Below are 22,854 nucleotides of genomic sequence, written 5' to 3' on the forward strand. Positions count from 1 at the left end.
GCTCCCAACCAGGCATTGCAAAATGGCATGATTCAACAAGAAAGGCTGGCAAACTCATGTATGATGGAAAGAATGAGGCAGTGCTCTGTCATCTGAGATAAAGATGATCTGGACACGGACCCATTTATATCCACAAAGAGTGCCATCTCCAACACAGCCATGTCTGAGGGTAAGGCTGTACATCCCACCCTAGAATTTCCACTTTTCCTGACCTCCTCTATCAATTAGCCTGGTACTTACTTCTGGAGGATGCTTAGTTTACCCAGAGTAGAGGATTTGTTTTCTAGTCAGCAGATGCTTTCAAGTGGTAATTTAACGGTCAATGAAAAATAAATAAAAGGTGTTGCAAATTCTGTAAGATCTTAGCCATTTATGGAAGCTCTGTTGTTATTGAATGTATCTTCCTCTCAGTTGCCTGGGGAACTGCATTTTAATGTCACACATCAAGCAGTTCTTTCCTGAATGTAATTGTAGTTTTTCTGACGCCATGGTTAAAGCTGTTCAAATGTTTGGCTTCTGGCAAATATTTCCTAACATCATTCATGACAGTGATGGATCTGAAGCAATTTTAATACATTTTTAAATTCCACTAACTTGTTAAATAACCAGAGAAAGAATCCTATATAAATTGAAAATATCTTTATTACCCAAAGAGGTGTCTGGAGAGATACATTCAAATTTGTAATGATCTGATGCTTTCAAGACTGTGGTTGGTCCTTTACCGAATCACATGTAGAGGGCAGCCATGATCTCTCATAAGAGAGGTGCCTTATGGCAAGATGAAGCCCTGCACTGGGTTGACCATTGGTTTCTGGCAGTCACTGCTAGATGCCTACCCAATATTCTCTCTCACCTTCTTTTTTTACTGACAGCTCTCCAGCTTAGTTCAGAGAGCCAATGTGCCTGGACTTGGCTAAAAACATATATTTTCCAAGCTCTCTGCAGCTTCAATGGTCTTATGACATCATTCTATCCAAAGAGTTATCAGTCACTGGGTGGCACTTCTGGGAAAGACCTTTCAAAGGGTGTGGATAGGTGCTCAGCTGATAGGCACTTTATGCCTTCACATTCTTTCTCTTACCAGGAGTGCAGAAGCCATGCTAGAGGTGGATCAGTCATCTTGTTCCCAGGAAGCCACAAGTACATGCTCGGGATGGCTGAGCAGAAAGATGTGAAGATCCTAAGTCCCTGATAGCACAGCATAGCCTCCATTCCAGCCTGGGACCACCTCCCCCTCCAGGCTTCCCATTACTTGAGAAAGGTGAAACAATTTGTGCCACTAGTATTTGAGTCCCTATCATTAAAAGCCAAACACAAATCCTATCTGATACAAAATTTGGTACCTGTAAATGGAATGCTGCAGGTAAAATTGGGAAACTAAGTGTTTGGACAGAGGGCTCTAAAGATCCACCTGTTGGAGGCTGAAAAGCTAGTGGTCCCTGTTTTGGCAAGGCATTTGATCAAACTGTCTCTACTATACCTTGCTTGCTGTGCTTCAGTCAGCACTATGGTGGCAGATTAGGAAGATAGATGGAATCTGGTCCATCGAGAATTTGCCAAGTCATTCTAGACCAGCTCTGCCACCCCCAGACTTCTTATTGGATAAGAAGAATGGTCCTTCATATTTTCTTTGCATTTTACATTATAGAATCCATTCTAGTTAAGGCACATAAATGAGAGGAATGACTCCAAGTACTTTGCATGGTGCCTGGCATATGAAAACTAAAAGGAATTTGTTGAATAACTAAATGAGACACTCTTATCATCTTATTCTTGTCTCACTTCAGAACATGCATAGATAAGAACCTTGCTTTTGTTGGTTTTACCATTTTCTGCTAGTTTATCATCCTTCCTTCAAGAAAGTGAACAATTTACAAATTGATTAAATAATGCCTGGTTCAGTTGGTAGAGCATGTGACTCTTAATCTCAGGGTCATGAGTTTGAGCCCCATGGTTTAGAGGGTATAGGTATAGAGTTTACTTAAAAAATACATACATACATACATAAGTTGGACTTTCTGATAGCCAGTCCTAGCCAAAACCAATAGACGATAATGCTACCTAACACTTTTTTAATGCAGTCATGTGCCAGGCACTTTTCTAAGAAATTTATTAACTGACTTATTCTTCACTACAACACCATAACATAAGATTATTATTATTATGTTAGTTCTGTCAGTGGGAAACTATTATTATAATAGTTTTGTAGGTATAGAGGGCACATGTAAGTTAGGCATCTTGTCCGAGATCACACAACTAGAATGAGTGAGTAACAGAGCCAGGATTAATCCAAGTGTTCTAGCTCTTGACTACCACACTTTAATGTTACTTTAGTATTAATTTTCTTCATTCTTCGTCATCATCCTCATTCTGATCTTGGCCTCTGAGATAGTTGCTATTACCTTATGAGTTTGGGTTTTTAAAGTCTTTGGTTGACCATGCTGTGTATTTCTCCTTCTACCCACCTGTGAGGAGGTGGTTGGGTTGGGCATCATGGCCCATGGAGGCAGGCTCTCTGTAGGAATGATTAATGTTTATACTTAATGCTTTAAAAAAAACAAAATTGTGAATTTGTTTTCTTATAACAGTAAGGCATAAACATTTGCTGGTTACTAGGTAGCAGAGAATTCTAGATGTCTCTGTCTCCATTCTCCCCTTCTTCTAAAGTAATAGAATCCTAATATTAATCTGGGTACATGGCCACCCTCAATGAAGATACCTTCCTGACAACCTCACACTTAGATGAAGACATTGATTTCTGGACAATGGGATGTTAAGAAAAAGAATGTATTCAACTTTGAGGTTGCATCTCCCTTCTTGTAGCCTGGAATGGGAACATAGGGGCTTAAAGGATTATGTAGACAAAGCAATCCCCTATAGATAATGGAACAACCAGATAGATGGAGCCTGGAGCCTTAGTGACTTTATGGAGCAGAGCCACTATGTCAGTCCAGTCATATACTTGAGAGAAAAATACATTCTTCTGTTGTTTAAGCCCCTGGTATTTTGGACCTCCATTATGGGAAGCAGAACTTATGTCCTAATTAATACAACTGGGATATATAATTTAGACTTCAGAGCCAGACTTAAAGAGATGCAAATGTCAATCATATGATGTTGGCATCCTGCGTGATTTATCTGATTCATCAATCTTTAACTGACATCATTGTTGTAGAACTCTGTATTGAATAAAGAAAATCCCACATTTTAATAAAAAGAACTCTTAATCTTTCCTGGAATTATACCTTTCTCTGATGATCTCTAGTCTCAAAGCCTCTAGATTCCTTTCTATAGCTGTCAAGGACTGTTTACCACTATTAGAGAAATGATCTTGCCATTCCCTTTCACTTTCTAGTTTTTTCTTGTTTGATTAAGTGTATGTTTTCTATGCACCGAAAGGATAGAAAACCCCTCATTCCTGAGCAAACCAGGATGGTTGGTTACACTAGTTATACTTAAAATATGTTACCCTGTTACTTTTCCAAGAGCTTCTGAGTTTTTATCTACAACTACCTTTCTACTTTTTTCTTCCTTTCATTCTGAACTAACATTTGTTGATTTTCCATTATATGCCAAGTATAATATTAGGTTTTGGAGAAGTACAAAGGATAATGGGAAAAGGACCTTTTCATCTACTAAAGGAAACAGATGGGTAAATCTAATTACAATATAGTGTAATAAATACAATTAAAGAGGTAAGTGTGAAATATTTGGGGAGTATAGAGGAAGCAGTAATTTGAAATAATGATTGAGTTAGGAAAGGGCTTCATAGAGAAGGAGGTATTTGATATGCATCTTAAAGATGGTTAGGTATTCATCAAGCAGGAAAGTTGCTTCTTAGCACTTAGCGCTTCCTTTATAATGGAACTTTAATCTGGAATTGAACAGAAGTTCAATACAAAACAAAACACAAAACCTGGAAATGGATGCTCATTATTCATGATTTCTTTTTGTGAAATTTTTATCTGAATCTTTCCCCCACCCAGAAACATGTTGTAGTAGTTCTGGTTAAAGAAATGCAAACAGAAGTTGTTGGAAGGATGGGAAGACTAATCAAGAGGGACATACAGTTGATGTAAGCCCTTTTGCCATTTCCCCTTACCCTTCCTGGGATTCAGAGGTGATGACTGGCACTCCAACAGCCATCTTGGACCATGAGGTAACTTTCAGAATGAGGGCACTAATGATGGCAGATTGGAAAAATAGGAGGTATCTGGCTCGTGATAACTGTGGAGCAACCATAGGAGTCCTGGACTATCTACCTCGGGGCTTTTACAAGAAAGAAAATTAATCTTTTGTGTATTCATACCATTGCTATTTAGGGGTTTGGATTATATGAAGTTAAATCTAATCACAACTAATATAAGTAACAAGTCAAATTTTTAGTGATTACTATATTAGCAGTCAAACACCCACCACTACTATGACAGTTTGAATAAGAATTCTCTGACATAGTACAAAAAATACAGACATCATTTTAGATAACGGAAAAATATCAGACAACCTTTGGCCATATCCCGCCTCAGCCCTGCTTAAGCTCCCATCTCTCTTCAGATGCTGGGTCCCTCTCCTACCACTTCCCTTCTTTTCAGGATTAGCTCTATTTGCCCACCATGTCAACCATTACATTCCTGTCCATTTATTTTGTTAATTAGGTCATCTATACTCTAGGGCTCAGCCTAGCTAAGCCCTGATGATCATGTACTTTATACTCCTAAAATATATTTTGCTTATTATAGACAACTTTCTCCCCTAAAAAGAATTCTGTATTAACTCAAACTAACGTTTTCCCTCTACACCTATATTATCTCACAATCCCAAAGCTTCCTCAACCAACCTGTAGCTATTTGTTGCAGTTCTATATCATTTAATATCCATGGAAAAGCTTGGTCCACAAAGGAAACTCCTAACCAAAGACATGTGGATTGAGTTTATACTGTTAAATGATAAACTGAAGCATATTAAATTTTCAAGAGTTTATTTGAGCAAAAATTGATTCCAGTCAGGCAGCACTAAACTGGAAGTGGTTAGGAACGCTCCACCAAAAGGAGCCAGGGAAAAGACTTTTTATAGAGAAGATGTGGAAGCAAAGCAAGGAAATTATTTGATTGGCTATAGCTTAAGCAGCTGCCTTATTTGGGAAAGCCTAGTTGGCTGTTTGTGATTGGTTGTCCTTGGGTTTTGATTTCTTTACCTTGAGTCGTTTACAGGCTTAGGTTTTGGTTTGCTTACTCAGGCCATAAAGGCATTAAAGCTACCCAGTCTCATGGCCTCCTTGTTTAATTAATTTAACAATCTAAAGCCCTAACAATTTCTTCATACTCCATCTGTATAGTACAAATTGCTTTTCTAAATCTAAGGAATGAGATCATTAATACTAATGTTATATATGTTTATACCCATGAGGTCCCAGAAAAAAACTCTGAGTTAATGTGCATTACTGTTCAGGTATCAGACTTACATTTTCATGAGAAAGCCTAGAGACAAAAAATGTTAGAATTTTAGGCTGGTAGGGAGGTATTCTTGAGCAGGAAAGCCTCAGTGCCCCCCAGTTTCCAATGGATAAGAAGCCCCTACTCCCAACCTTCAGACTCTAAATAAAGCTGTCTTTGGCTTCCATGTACTATGAGGTGTGGGGGAGATGAGAGAGGCTTCAATGGAATTGGAAAAGGGGATATCCCAGCAACAACAGTAAGTCCTGGGTCTTGGGAAATGGCATCACGTGGGTCTGTGTATCTGCAAAGTTGTGAAGAATCTAAAAGGAGAGTTGTATAAACTTTCTTCTCCAAGGCTAAGTCAATTTCCTTCTCTTGACTCCCTGGTTTTACTTGACCTGTTTCTTTCCTCTTCTTTTGGCTTCTTCCATACCTGCCAATATCTGCCCTTCTCACTTTTGTTATATACCTAATATTAATGATATTAATGATTATTTAAAGAATGAAACATATTTCCAAACTGAGTGTGTGTGTATATTTTATATATATATATATATATATATATATATATATATATATATATATATATCTTCTTATTGAAATCTACACAGAATTATATAGGAGTAGGCAGTTGTAACATTTGTGAATAAGTTTGGGAAATATAGCTTACTTAGAAGAACAGTGAAACTTTTCAGAATGCTAACATGATAGGAGCATGTGTTTCAACAGTATATTCCAAGCTTCAGTCATTCAAGTACCATCTGGCTCTCATGATTGTCCTTATTTCTGAGGGTATTTTAAAAGCTCCAGGAGCCACCCCATACAACCAAAACCTTAGAGGGGTGTACAAAAATATTCCCAACCTTGTATGTTGTAATCACCTACCTTAAATATGATTCAAACCATGAAAGAGAACAGGCCCTTTGTGGCTAGGCCAAGAACGGCATCCAACTAAATAAGGATCAAACAGAAATCAAGAAATGAGCAGAAGGCAGAGAAACTCAACTCTCGCCCCATATCCCCTCACCACACTCCCTCAAGCCAAAAGAGAAAGTCACAGCTAAGCTCTAGGCTAATACAGTCTTTACATGGAAATCTGTGAGCAGTGGCAGAGATTGAGAAGAAGAGGCTCTGAAAGCCATCCGTTCTGATTTTGGCAATGATGTAGAGAAAGAACACAGTTTGGCATTCAGACAGGTCTGTGGAATTCCAATTTAGCCACTGATTAGAAGCTCTGTACCTTGGGCATATTCCTTAACCACTCTACTTCATTTTCATCTTCTGGAAAATGGGACTAACAATATCCTCCTTGCAAAGTTACTGAAATAAATTTTTTAAATATAACATACATGATATGATCCCATTGATATAACTTCTACAAACAAGGAGAACTCATCTGAGATGTTAGAAGTTAAGGTATTGGCTATCTTTGAGAGAGGGGAGAGTCTTAGTTGAGAGACGGGTGCAATGATAATTGACTGAGGTTTCCACTTAGGTTTTGGGCACTTTTCTGTATGTAAGTGTATTCGACTTTTGTTAAAGTTGAAAGAAATGACATATATAAGAACCTAGTACTGTGCCTGAGAGATTCTAGGCACCCCGTGAATGACAGTTGTTATTTGTTGGCCATTTTAGAGGTTAAAAGCCTGTTGAAAGACATGCAATTGAGAAATCAGTAAGAATGAAGCCAGATTTTAAAGATTCCAATAATTTGTGCAGAAGCACAACATGTCATTAACAGCCCACATGGGAATTTGAGAAATACTGTCATTAGCATCAGAGGTGGAAGTAACTAGAAGGTGTGAAAAACTGTATTTCATGTAATTGAAGAGGATCAATTTTACTGTTACACAGCACTTCACCTAGTTCCCATGTCCTACTAGAGGCACCCTGAAATCTTTCCCTCTAGTCTGATCCATCCACCATTTAGGCCTGCTTATGTCCATTTTAAATGAAAATTCAGTTCCTGCTAGTTAAACAAATTTTTCCATTGAAAAACTGTGGCAAGCTTTGATCTAATCAAAGCAGTTGATCTAATCAAGACTTGATTGGTAAGCCTTCTTGCAACACTAACAGAAGAAGGCATTTATTTTTTTTTTTAAGATTTTATTTATTTATTTGACAGAGAGAGAACACAAGCAGGGGGAGCGGCAGGCAGAGGGAGAAGCAAGCTTCCCGAAAAGCAAGGAGCCGGTTGGGGGACTCGATCCCAGGACCCTGGGATCATGACCTGAGCTGAAGGCAGACGCTTAAACAACTGTGCCACCCAGGCGCCCAATAGCAAATAAATCTTTATTCTTTTTTTCCTTAAAATCTTCCATCAGCTTTAAACAAAATAAGGGCAAGTCTTTCATCTTTCTAAGAACAAAAAGCCTAACTGGTGTTTGTGTGGCTGCACCTGTCTGTTCACTTACATAGTGTCACCATTTTCCAGGAATCAATACAATTATTTGCCCCTAGACATAGTTTCCCAGCAACACACATCTTGAGCCAATTCAGGTGAATTTCCTTTGTCATTTATTGTCACCTGGCTTCTGCATCAAGTGACTGTAACCTTCCGCAAACATTAGGATTATGCCTACTCAAGGGAAATGAGTACATGTTATGTTTATACACTGTCTTTCTCTTGAGATTTTATGATACTGAGCAAAGAGTCATAGCCAAGGCCACCATAGTCTCTTTGAAGGCAGCTGGCCAGGTATTTTTGTGCCACGCAAACAGAGCAAAACAGATTTACTCCCAGGGTTTTCTGACCGGAAGGAAAGGCAGGACTTTCAACAACTATTGATGATCAAGAGACACCCGAGAAATAATCTGATCTTCCTGCACAAGAGTCTACCCTGACATTTTCTCATTCTTTCCACTGGGAACAGGCTGGCAAGTACCTTTAAGGCAAAACAACAGTCAAGTTATTGCCAAACCATTTAGCAAATAGTATATAAATTTTCCATGTTTTAAGTGTAAATATCCTTCACTTTAAATTCCCTTTATCCTTCCAAATCGAATTTTTTAAACTTTACATTGTCTGAATTCTTGTAGGCAAGATGTTTACTTTGGTATTTACTAAAGTGGTTTTCTTTTGTGATTGCTAAGCAAATTAATCATATTTTTAAATCACGGTGTACAGTTTTTTATTTGAAAAATAATGACAGTTATTTTTGATAGGGTTAAAATCTCCTATAACCTCACCACAGTTGTCATCAATTTGCTGTATATCTTTTAATCTTTTTAATTTCCTATATACAGGTGGTTATTTTTATTTCACATTGTTATATTCCCATTGGCAACCGCTTTGTTCTTTTACCTCTGTATTATATGAATTTTTCCATGTTACAACAAAATTTTTGAAGCCACTTTAAAAAAAAGTAGCTTACTATCCAGTTAATTTGATAAATCTCATAGAGTACATCATTATCGACTATCACTCAAGGATAATCACTCTCAGATGACCTTTGCCAGGGTCTTAAATTTGTACCAGGTATAGATAAGTAAATTAGTCTTTACTTTCAAGGTACTTTTCCTTATTCTGTACTTGGAAAAAATCTAAAGTACAGCTATATTACAAGTGATGTGACCTTGCATGAGTTATTTATCCTCTAAACTCAGCCCTTTTTTTCTGTAAAACGGGGATGATAATAGAACCCCGTTCAAGATGTGAGATCAGTTCCTCTCATACGTTAAGCAATCAATAAATGCTACTAATAAATGAAGGGTATGTTTTAAACAAGATTCATTTCCAGTCAAAACAAATGGAAAAGGAACTGTTGGACTTTTAGTAACAGATTTTAAATTAGGTTATGATCTTGCCCCAAGTGTAGGGGGCAGCCTAAAGAAATGTAAGTCATACAATAAATGGAAAATGTTAACTCCTGATCCAGCAGTGTCCAGCTTGCCTTTGTCAGGCACTCCCAGACCATCTCCTTGGTAGTCAGAGACCATAACACAGCGACACAGTGACTCTCTGCACTGGTCAGCTCAGTGCCTTCAGGCAAGCTAAGGCCAGCTCCTCTCAATTGTCAAGCAAATCTTGAAGCTCTACCAGACAAACAAGACGCTTTCCTGCAAAGAGCAGGACATGTTGTTTTTCTTTAGCCTTCAAATGTCTAGATGTTATTCCAAACAAAATTTTATAATGGAGCCCACATTTACAATTTACTATAAGGTATTTTCCAAAGATTCTAAAATGTCTTGTATGGGGCTGAGGAAGAAAAACTACTAGATTTTTCAGGTTTTTAACAAAATTGGATTTAAATAAAAAATTTTTTTAAAAGATGAGAAAAACTAAAAAAAATAAAATGAAAAAATTTTAAAACATTTCATTTTGAAATAATTTTAAAGAAAATTTGCAAAAATAGCACAAAGAATTCCCATATACCCTTCTATGAGATCCCCTAAATGTTAACATTTTATTGTGCTTGCTTCATCATATCTCTCTCATTTTAAGTCACTGAATACTGCGTATGAGTTCAATGTGTTTTCTTCCTTTTTTTTAAAGTAAGCTCTATGCTCAATGTGGGGCTCAAACTCATGACCCTGAGATCAAGAGTCACACTCTACTAACTGAGCCAGCCAGATGCCCATCAATGTGTCTTCTTTACAATCACTTCCTTCATGTGAACTGGTACTTGTTTCCTATAATGTATAACTCAGCGTATGTTTTTAATATATACTTTAAAGTATACATACACAGATACATACTTTTATATTTTATCAAAGTGATCAACACATACGGTCAAACAATCAAATAGAAAAGATGACTTTATGATGGAATGCTATAGTTCTGCACTCAACTCTGCTCCTCAGAGGCAATAAATATTTTAACCAGTCCTTTTTACTTTGGGTTCTTCCCAAACCTACACATCTCTAAATAATACACTTCTACTGCTATTTCTTACTAATCAACTCTGGACATTTCGTTTTAACTTCCTACTCTGAAAAACAAGAATTTAGCCCATTTACTCCCTCTCTCCCATAGAGATATCACTATTCTTATTCTTCTGCTGGTCACCTCTGTATCCTCAACAAACATACTAAGTCTCCACTTTTGTTCCATAGAAAGACAACTGCTCTCCCACTTTGTAAGCAAAGGATATTAGCATTCTAATTCTTTACCGTCTCCCCTTCATCTAAAGGCTACCCCTTTACTTTTTTTTTTTTTTTTTTAACGATTTTATTTATTTGAGAGAGAGAGCGCGAGCGAGCAGGAGCAGGGGAAGGGGCAGAGGGAGAGGGAGAAGCCTACTCCCCGCTGAGCAGGGAGCCTGACTCAGGGCTCGATCCCAGGACCCCGGCATCATGACCTGAGTCGAAGTGAGGTGCTTAACCGACTGACCACCCAGGCGCACCCCCTCTTTACTTTTACATTGTCAATTTATAACATTTTCATCCTGTTCATTCAAATGTCCATTATTTGTCCAAGTTCATCTTACAAATGGAAAACTAATACGAATTTACATTTCCATGATGATGTAAACATGAGTCATTGCAGAGCAAGTAGCCTGCTAGGAGTCCTTTTCCACAAGGCCAAGATCATGACCACCTGTCACTGAGTGGAGAATGTTCCCCATGTCAAATTGAAATGGGGATTCTAGCTTTCACCTCCACCAAATCTTTAATGGAATCTTCATGTTTGCCAACTTCTCACTACTCCCTGATCAGTCATTGCCTGGGCATCTTTGGCTTACCCCTTCTTTCTCAGGTTTTGTGAGCACACAGGAACCCCCAAAATGCCAGAATGTGCTGCTCTGGTTCTCCATAGAAAATTTGTTTTCTTTCTTTAGATCAGCCTTCCATTTTAATTGGTTGCCAAGAATGAAACCAATTCAGGAGATTTCACATAAATTCTAGATTCCTGTCTTCTATTGAAAAATTATAAAATTGGGTAAGTGGACTCAAATTCTACAGTAATGTGCAACAGAACAGTTTCCTTCCCTTTCCTTGTCTGGCCTCTGAGGTCATGGGTTTTCAACCTTTAAAATACAGACTTGCACTTAATCTCTTTGGCTTCAGCCCCACATCTCACTCCTGCCTCTCTCAGGTTCCAGAGGGCAGGCTGTGCCCCTCTGGGACCGAAGCCCCTCCTTATGTATTCTCCCTTACTTACTGTGTGGTCACAAACCAGAACAGTTTCAGTGACATCACCTGGGAGCTTGTTCGAGATGCAGAACTCCATGCCCCATCCTAGACCTACTGAATCATAATCTGCAGCTAAACGACATTCCCTTGGTGACTCCTAGGCAGATTAAGAAAAGAATTGGTCTAGACTATAGTTTCCCTGCCCTTGCTTCCTTGGGCATCCCCCCCCCTTTTTTTTTGGTCTTCCTAAATTTATTCAATTATCTCATACATGGATGTTCCCCACCCTCCCACTTCATCATCAAGTTTGTAGATTTGCTTTTTATTTTCATTTATTTTCCATTATTTAATAGGATCTCTAGAGACAAAGGAAAAAAAATCGTGTGGTCAGTAATTCAGCAATTTGATAGCTCTTGAAACAGTAGAGCAACAGAAAATTTTGCCATGCCCTGTTTTTGTTTTGTTTGCTTGCTTATGTTTTTCACCTATCCCCTCAATAAGAGCACAGATGTGAGAGGGGATGACAATGTTTATGATCTTGATGAAACAATTTCTCGTGCAGGAATCTCCTGACGCCCTCTGGTTAATTACTTTACACCTGGAAAACTCAGAGATGCTGCGCCTGCAAGGCTGGTGGCCACCATCCTGCCAGAAGTACTGGCATTAAAAAAAAAAAGCAAACTGGAAATTACAAGAAAGACAAAGGGAAAGGAACAGCTTAGCAGAGACGTGCAAAACCATGTTTCTTTGTTGTTCTGGGTGTATTTTTATTTTTAGCCTCACAACTGCTACTGTACATTTGTCCCAGCCAGTCATCCAAGTATTTGTGGAAATTAACTGCAATGTTATGAATGTTTCACAGATGGATGAACCAAAGCTGATGAGAAAACAAACTGGTTCTGATCTTTTCACCATTTTGGGGATCTGAGTTTTATCTGGCTGAAAATAAATGTTTTCAATCAGAAACTGGACGGGGGCGCCTGAGAGGCACAGTCAGTTGAGCCTCGGACTCTCGTCGGCTCAAGTCTGATCTCGGGGTAGTGGGGTCGAGCCCCATGTTGAGCCCTACATCGGGCTCAGTGCTCAGTGCAGAGTCTGCTTGGCTTTCTCTCCCTCTTCCTCTGCCCCTCCCCACCCTGTGCACTCTCTCTCTCTCTCTCTCAAATAAATCTTAAAAAAAGAGAGAGAGAAAAAAAGAAACTGTACCATGCAGAGATTTTTTTTTTCCTGCCAGAAACTGAATATCCTACTAAAAGTGGCTTGAACTAGTGTCTCTCAAAATTGGCTGCACATTGGAATTACCTGGGAAACCTGGCTCCCACATCGCGAGGTCTGATCTCACTGGTCTGGGATGTGACCTAGGCATTGAGAATGATTCTCATGTGCAGCCAAGGTTGAGAACCACAGGCTGAAACGATGCAGACACTTACTGTTTCATTTAACCAGAAGTCTAGAGATGGCACTGTAGGCATGGCCCCGGGATTCAGTAACGTCGTCAAGGACCCAGGCTCCTCCCAGCTTTCTCCTTAGTCATTCTCAGGGTCTCCACCCTGTTACAGAGAGCTGCTGTAGCTCCAAACATAAAGTGGTCAGACACAGCAGGAAAAGGGAGGTCAAAACCACCGCCTCCCACTTGTCCCTCTAGGGAAACTTCCCAGGGAAATGCCACCCTGACCCCTGCACCTCAGGAGATTTCTCATTTCATTGGCTAGAACACTCTTAGACCAACTGCCAGTAAAGAAGAATGGCTTCTATCAATTACCCTGTTGCTGTTACAAAACAAAATGAGGGTTCCATTAAGCTAAGTAAAAAGAGGGGGATGACTGTTGGGTGGGCAACTGACAGTGTCTGTCCCTGTAACCTTGTCATCCCAAACAAATTAGCAATAACTCATCATTAACCTGAGGATGCCATCAGGCTCTGTTGGGCCCTATATTAATTTTTATTTTCTTTTTGGAGCAGTTCTAACTATTTATAAGAAGTAATATTCCATGACTTTAATTCTTTCTTAGAGGTCTTCCAAAGAACAAAGAGAAATTTAATTTTAAAACAAATAGAATAAAACTCATTCCATCTCAGTGATTACCATATGGGCTCATTGACACTTTTTATAAATTTAAGATACATTATGGGATCTCATTGATCTTATTTTTCTTACTTCATGTTTTGCCATTTCATCATTTAGGGAATTCTTTTTTTCATACTCTTCAATTTTTCCTAGCTATATTTTATTTTATTTATTTATTTTTAATATTTTATTTATTTATTTGACAGAGGGAGAGACAGCGAGAGCAGGAACACAAGCAGGGGGAGTGGGAGAGGGAGAAGCAGGCTTCCCGCGGAGCAGGGAGCCTGATGCGGGGCTCGATCCCACATGACCTGAGCCAAAGGCAGACGCTTAACGACTGAGCCACCCAGGCGCCCCATTTCCTAGCTATATTTTAAAAAGCAATTAAATTATAAGAAAATGGAAAAATGATGGAATCATCTAAAAGGATGATACAAATCAATGGTTTTTAAAAAAAGTTATCCTTCAGTTTTCTTTTTTTGTTTTTTTAAGATTTTATTTATTTGACAGAGAGAGACACAGTGAGAGAAGGAACACAAGCAGGGGGAGTGGGAGAGGGAGAAGCAGGCCCCCTGCCGAGCAGGGAGCCTGACGTGGGGCTCAATCCCAGGACCCTGGGATCATGACCCGAGCTGAAGGCAGGCGCTTAACGACTGAGCCACCCAGGCGCCCCATCCTTCAGTTTTCTTATTGCATTGCCCAAAGTATTGCATCAGTTTTCAAGAAGGAATAAAAGAAGACTGGAGGAACTATTTTATAGTTTGCTTTAAGATTTCACAGAACAAGTTGAAATTTCAGAATTTCTCATTCTCCAACCATAGTAGCAAAGGAAAAAGAATTGACAAGAGGAGATGTTTCAAAATTATTAGATGAATCAGAAGATAAATGCAAAGACACAGATAGCAGCACTCTAGACTTTAATGATGGTGGAATTGATCATATAAATGAAATCTCAGATTATGAGTTTTCAGATGATGGTGTTACCGATGAATTTTCTCAAACTCAAAAATCAATAAGTGACCTATATATTTCTTAGGACAAAAAGGAAATGTGGCATTTTCATCCAGTTAGTCATTCATTCGACAGGAAGCATGTTATTACTACACAATATTTTGTGACAAAAACCTGGACTCTCTTGCTTTGCTAAAAGGATGTATGATGGCATCCTTTATATTTTTCTTATTGTTTGTGTGCCAATATTCATTTGAAGTGGTTTGTTATATATAAATTCTTGTTAACTTTCTTAATCAAGTTTTTTTTACTTACTATCTATTTTTCTACAAATTAATCATGACTTTAAAATGGTATAATGAATGTTATTCTTGGTGTATTGACAAAGATCACTCAGATTACCCAGTTGTGGGCTCAGAATCCTTTGTTAGTGTCAATGAGGAAAACATGGTTTAGGAGAGGCACTGTGCCAGGCTTTGAAGATACACAAAACTAGGTCTGCTCTTAAAGAGCTTATAACCCTGTTGGGAGTCAGGAATATAAATTCTCTCCCATTAGCTACAAATGCCATGTAGGGTTTTTCATCGTCAATTGTAGGATATCCTCAGCTATTTTTCCCCATCTTCCCCCAAAGTTAACACCTTAATTATAGTAGAATATCAAAACCAAGAAATTGACATTGGAACAATCCATTCAACTTATTCAGATTTTACCAGTGCAGATTTTGTGGTGTGTGTGTGTAGCTCTATGCAATTTTAACACGTATAAAGCCTCGTGAAACCATCACCATGATGAAGATACTCAACTATACCATCACCACAAGACTTGCTTTATAGCCATATCCCTCCCCTCCCCATCTTTAACTCTGGCAACCACTAATCTGTGCCCCAACTTTATAATTATATTATTTGATGAATATTATATAAATGGAATCATACAGTGGAAGAGAAACAAAATAGCCTTTGAGACTGGCTTTTTTCAGTCAACATAATTTCCTTGAGATTAATCCAAACTATTGTATGGATCAATATCTTGTTCCTTTTTGTCGCTGAATAGTGTACCATGATATGAATATACCATCGTTTGTTTCACCATTTAGCCATGGAGGGACATTTGGATAGTTTCCAGTGTGAGGCTAATCAGAACAAAGCTGCTATGAACAGAGATATTCCTGTGTGAAGTAGGTTTTCATTTCTCTGGGATAAGTACCTAAGAGTCCTCTTAGGACTCTTGCTGGTCATATAGTAAGCCCATTTTAGTTTTGAAAGAAATTGCCAAATTACTTTCTAGAGTGGTGGTACCATTTTACATTCCCACCAGCACTATATGAGTGATCCAGTTTCTCTACATCCTCACTTGCATTTGGTGTTGTCGCTATTTTTCATTTTAGCTGCTCTGATTATGTGTGTAATGTTGTCTCATTGTAGTTTTAATTTGCATTTCTCTAATGGCTAATGAGACCGAACATCTTATCATGTGTTTATTTGCCATCTGTATATCCTCTCGGTGAAATGTCTGTTTATGTCTTTTGCTCATTTTGTAATTGGACTGTATGTTTTATTTTGTTTTTAATGCTGAGTTTAAGAGTTCTTTATGTATTCTAGATATACCCAGCTACTATTTTTAATCAGCTGCTATAGCATTTAATTTGAGGGAGAAATGATGTCATGAAGAGTCTCTATCTCATTGAACCACACGAATACTCCTCCCTCTTTAGAAAAACCATCTATATCAATTCCAATCCAGCTGTCTTCATCGAGGAACACTCTTGGGGGTGGGGGGTAGGTTCCAACCCTAGGCAAAACATTTCATTTGCCATTAATCTGCTCCACACTCTAAAAATTCGAGTGCCGGCTCTTCATCCTTCTTTCTCGAGGGGTTTTGTTATCAGAGCCCCAAAGCAGCTGAGATAATACTGACATGGCAATTTTTGTTTGTTTTTAATTTTTTCCCCTACTTTTCCACTTTCACTAGATGGATTTCTTCTGCCCATTCATTTCTCTGCTTCCGCATAAGTTTAGCTTTCCCCTGCTATGGCTATGGCACTCACTTCCACATGCCTATGCAGCTCAGTTCCTCAGCTTAACTGATTCTGCTTCTGTATCCGAATCCCAGGTTTCTGGGAGAGAGACTGGACCTCTGAATATTGGGGTCAGGTGTGCACTTCCAGTGCAGCTGGCCTGGGGAAGTGAAGTCAAGTGGCAAGTGATATGTGGCTATCCTTCTGGGGATGTGGCCTGTGCGGGTTCTCTGAGACTCAGAAGGAGGTCTAAGCAGAAAATTATTGTCATCTTTGTTAGAAGAACCAGAGGCAAAGAAAGTCAGAGAGGTTAAGTGGTTCCCAGAGCCATCGAGCTCCAGTAGGAGAGGAGGTAGAGGCAGGACATAAACCCTAAGCCCATCAGGCTCCAAAGCTTGCACTGTGTCTACTATGCCAACCGTCTACCACCATGATTCCTGCCCTCAAAATCCTGGGTCTCGGGGTGCCTGGGTGGCTCAGTCGTTAAGCGTCTGCCTTCAGCTCAGGTCATGATCCCAGGGTCCTGGGATCAAGCCCCGCATCGGGCTCTCTGCTCAGCGGGAAGCCTGCTTCTCCCTCTCCCACTCCCCCTGCTTACATTCCCTCTCTCCCTGTGTCTCTCTCTGTCAAATTAATAAATAAAATCTTTAAAAAAAGAAAAGAAAAGAAAACCTGGGTCTCTTGGTGAGATGAACACATATCCATAATTACAATAGGGACACATGAATTCCAACAGAAATATACTAGGAGAAAACAGAAGACAGAGATCTATGAAATGAAATATAATTTATAATTAAAAGAACAATAGCATCATTCCTTTTTAAATAAGTTTTCTAGTAGTCTAAATCTATGCCTATTTTGTTATCCTCCTCATCAAAATACTTTGGTGTGCTTATGAGTCCTGGGGTGACATGGTTCACTGACATACAAAGTTAATTCCACAAAGTGACAGAAAAAAATAGAATGGCACAAATCCCTCTAAACAAGACACATGCTTTTATGCAATTTTTGTCCTCTAATAAGCATTAACTTTCTAATGTTAAATCAATGGTATATCCTTAGAATTGAGTCAATGAGATAACTAAATTGTATTTTTTTTTCACACACTGTGAGATCTGACCTACTAAAATTTTTACTTAGTTTTCATCCATGTTCATGAGTGAGATTTGGTTTATACTTTTCCTTCTAGAACTTTGCCAGTTTTCGATATAATGATTAGGACAGCTGCTATACATAATTTGGTAAGATTGGAATTTTTACTTGACTGTTGATAGACTTTGTTTCTAAATTCATCTAGCCTGGGGCACCTGGGTGGTTCAGTCAGTTAAGCATCGGACTCTTGATTTTGGCTCAGGTCGTGATCTCAGGGTCATGATCTCAGGGTCGTGGAATAGAACCCTGGGTCGAGCCCCTCATCGCAGCAGGCTCTGTGCTCAGCAGGGAGTCTGCTAGAGATTATTCCTCTCCCTCTGCCCCTACCCTGCCCCCGTGCTCTCTCTCTCTCTCTCTCTAAAATAAATAAATAAATCTTAAAAAAATAAATTCATCTAGCCTGGTATTTTCTTTTTGAGAAGAATTTTAAATATAGACTAAATTTTTAAAATTGGTTAGACTATTCAGATATTCCTTTCTTTGAATCAGTTTTTTAAATAACTTCATAGAAGACATCCCATACAGCCACCCACTTAAAGTATACAATTCAGTGGTTTTTAGTAAATCACAGAGTTGTGCAACCACTGTCACACCCAATTCCAGAACATTTTCATCACTCCAAAAAGAAACCTTGTACCCATTAGCAATCACTCACCCTTTCCTCTTAATCTGTACCCTTAGGCAACCACCAAAACTTTGTCTCTATAGATTTGCCTATTCTGGACATTTCATACAAATGGAATCATAGAGTACATGGTCTTTGTGACTGGCTTCTTTCACTTACCATGTTTTCATATTTTATCTATGTTGTAACATGTACCAGTACTCCATTTCTTTTTATTGCCAAATATTCCATTGTATGGATACACCACCTTTGGTTTATCCATGCATCACATGTTGAACATTTGGGTTGTTTTTACTTTTTGGCTATTATAAATAATGGTGCTCTGAACATTCATGTACAAGATTTTGTGTGTACATATGTTTTCATTACTCTTGGATTTATACCTAGTTGTGGAAATGCTGGGTCATATGATAACTCTGTTTAACCTTTTGAGGAACTACAAAACCACCATTTTCAATTCCTACGTTCCTGTATCTGAGGATTCCAATTTCTCTACATCCTCCTCACCAGCACTTGTTATTGTCCATTTTTTTTCATTATAGCCATCTTAGTGGATGTGAAGTGATATCTCTTTGTGGTTTTGATTTGCATTTTCCTGATGGCTAAATACTGAGCACCTTTTCATGTGTTTATAGGCCATTTGCGTATTGTCTTTGGAGAAATGTCTGTTGAAGTCCTTTGACCACTTTTAAATTGGGTTGTCCTTTAATTATTGAGTTTTAAGAGTTGTTTATATAGTCTAGATGCAAGTCCCTTAGCAGATATTATCTGCAAAAAAAATTTCCCATTCTATGGCTTTTTTTTTTTTCACTTTCTTGATGGTGTTTTTGAAGCACATTTTAAATTTTGATGATGTTGACTTCATCTAATTTTTTCTTTTAATTCCAGTTAAATAACATACAGTGTAATACTAGTTTCAGGTATATAATATAGTGATTCAACAATTCTGTACACATCACCTGGTGCTCATCATGACAAGTGCACTCCTTAATCCCTATCACCTATTTCACCCATCCCCCCACCCACATATTTTTTTTCTCTTTGTTACTTGTGTTCCTGATGTTATATCTAAGAAACCCTTGTTTAATCCAAGGTCACAAAGATTTATGCTTGTTTTCTCCATTTTTTTTTTTTTTGTAAGATTTTTATTTATTTATTTGACAGAGAGAGACGAGAGAGGGAACACAAGCAGGGGGAGTGGGAGAGGGAGAAGCAGGCTTCCCGCTGGGCAGGGCGCCCCCACTTGTTTTCTTCCAAAAATTTTGTTTTTAGCTTACATTTAGGTCTTAATCCATTTGGAGTTAATTTTTTTAAGTAAAAATGTATGGGGATGCCTGGGTGGCTCAGTTGGTTAAGCATCTGCCTTCAGCTCAGGTCATCTCAGGGTCCTGGGATCGAGTCCTGCATCAGGCTCCCCGCTGAGCGGGGTCCCCCTCCACCTGCCGCTCCCCATGCTTGTATGCGTGCTCTCTGACAAATAAATTCTTTTAAAAAAATGGATGTATGTGGGGCGCCTGGGTGGCTCACTTGGTTAAGCGACTGCCTTCGGCTCAGGTTATGATCCTGGAGTCCCGGGATCGAGTCCCACATCAGGCTCCCCACTCAGCGGGGGGGTCTGCTTCTCCCTCTGACTCTTTTCCCTCTCTTGCTGTCTCTCATTCTCTCTCTCTCAAATAAATAAATAAAATCTTAAAAAAAAGAAAAAAGAAAAAAATGGGTGTATGTTTCCATGTATCCAGTTGTCCTGGCACCATTTGTGGAAAAGACTATCCTTTTCCCATTGAATTGCCCCACCAACCTTGTCAAAAATCAATTGACTGTAAATGTTGAGAGTTTATTTCTAGACTCTCAATTCCATTGCGTTGATCTATAGGTCTATTCTCTCGCAAGGACCACATTGTCTTGATTGTTATAGCCTCATAGTAAGTTTTGAAATTGTGAAGTGTGAATCCTCCAACTTATTTTCTTTTTCAAGACTATTTTGGCTATTCTGGGTTCCTTAAATTTCTATATGAATTTTAGGATGAGCTTGTAATTTTTTGCAAAAAAAAAAAAAAAAGCCAGCTGGGGTTTTGAGAAGGAATGCATTGAATCTGTAGTTCAGTTTGGGGAGTATTGCCATTTTAATAATGCAATGTTAAGTCTTCTGGTCCATAAATACAGGGTGTCTTTGCATTTATTTAGGTCTTCTTCTATGTCTTTCATCAATGTTTTGTAGGTCAGAGTATAAGTTTTGCACTTATCTGTCAAATGTATTCCTAAGTATTTTAGTCTTTCAATGTCTTGAGTCACTTTTACTAAGCTCTGCTTTTGTAGGTACTTGTTTACTTCATCAAAATTTTCCAGTTTACTGTCATAAAGTTATTTATAATAGCCCCGACTTTGTCAGTGTTCAGAGAAACAGAACCAGTAGGAGAAATATATTAGAAGATTTATTGCAAGGAATTCATTCACACAATTTTGGAGACTGGAAGGCAAGTCTGAAACCCTAGATCCAGAGCGTAGACCTCCAGGGAGGGCAAGCAGGAAATCTGGCTTGAACTGAAACTGCTGTCTACAGGTGTAATTTCTTCTCCCTCAGGAAAGCCTCAGTTCTGCTCTTTAAAGTCTTTCAACTGATTGAATCAGGCCCACCCAGAATATCTAGGATTATCTCAGTTACTTGAAGTCACCTGATTATAATATAATCTATAAAATACCTTCATAGCAATACATAGGTTAGTGGTTCATTGAATAACTGGCAAATGTGGCCTAGGCAATTGACACATAAAACTGATCATGATTGGCCTCTTTCAAAAATCTGTACCATTTGTAGTTAATACATTCCTTTTCATTCCTAATATAACTTTATCACCCTTTTTCTATTATGATTAATCTTGCCAGATATTTTCCTAATTTGTCTTTCAAAGAACCAACTTTTGGCTTTCTGATTCCATTATGTTTATTTTCAATTCCATCAGTTTTTGCCCTTTATGATACAGTTCCAGAGAAGGTAGAAATTGGTATCAACAACAGGACCACTACCAGCAAAAGGCGACACTTTAAATTTTAGGCTTGAGTTGTTTTTTTTTTTTTTTACACACCTTTTGGGAACATGAATTTGGACAACATACCTATGTGAAAGAAAAACACATGCACAGAAGAGAGCCTAATGACATACACCAAAATGTTAACAGTGGTTATCTCCGGATATTAGGATTGGGGGTGACAGTCTTCCTCATTCTTCCCATATTAAAAAGTATGTACTTCTGGGGACCCTGCGTGGCTCAGATGGTTAAGCGTCTGCCTTCGGCTCAGGTCATGATCTCAGGGTCCTGGGATCGAGTCCCACATCGGGTTCCTTGCTCCTGTATGTCAACTATACTTGAACTAAAAAAATGTATGTACTTCTAATTAAACGCAATGCAGGATTTTTAAAAAATTTTTTCAATGCAGGATTCTTGATTGATCCTAGATTGGTTGGGGGAGAGAGGCTAAAGCATACTTTGGGGGAAATTTTAATATGAAATGCATCTTAGGCAATAATATTCTTCTGTTAAATTTCTTTGGTATAATAATATTGTGGTTATGTAGAAGAATGTCTGTTCTTAGGGGACACATGTTGAGGCACTGAGGGGTGAAATGTCTTGATGCATATTTCAAATGGCTTGGGAAAAACCCTATTTATAAAGCATATATTGCAAAATGTCAAGAGTAAGTCAAGGTAGATAAAGGGTATATATTATGTTCACTGTACTACTTGAAATTTTCTGTAAATTTGAAAATTTTCAAAATAAAAACCTGAGGAAAAATTACATACTTCTATAATAAAGCAGATGGAAAACAAAAAAGACCCATAAGACAACCATTCACTGATTAAGATACTTTCTACATGGATGGGTTGCATCCTTTTGCCTACGGGGATCTGTTCCATGTTAGTGACAGTGGCTCACCACAAGGCGCTGCACTGATATGACAGGCTGTAGATTACCACAGCCCCCAGAGTAGGCAGGCCTAACTCAGTGCTCACTCACATGCTTTCTGGAATAATCAGATGATGATCTCTTGATGAATATCAAGTATTAAAATAACCTCCTCTTTGAGAAATTTTTACTACTAGAGAATGAAATTAAGCAAATGGCTATATTCTACAGCACATAATAAGCTCAGAATAGGCAATATTATTGATATCATGATGGTGGTTAATATATTCGTTCATTTCCATTTTCCCATCCTTAAGTCCCAATTCTCTGAAAAAAAATTTTTAAAGGTTTAATCTTACATGGCAAAGGAATAAAGATAATGTATCTTGGTTTCCAAGTTCTGATTTATAATTTAAACTAAGTCAATACAAAAATGTTCCTTCAACCAAATAAAAGGGATTAAAAACACTTTTTTTGCAAATCCTTAGTATTCTCGGTTCCTATGGAGCTGTGATATAACACTGAAGGATTGATTATATCCTATGTACAATAAAGTTGAGGAAATAGAAACAAATGCATGTCTACAAACATGTTTTCCAAAGTATTATAAACTTTTACCTTAGGTT

This window comes from Phoca vitulina, unplaced genomic scaffold (assembly GCF_004348235.1).
Source record: "Phoca vitulina isolate PV1807 unplaced genomic scaffold, GSC_HSeal_1.0 scaffold7, whole genome shotgun sequence".
NCBI classification, from domain to species: Eukaryota; Metazoa; Chordata; class Mammalia; order Carnivora; family Phocidae; genus Phoca; species Phoca vitulina.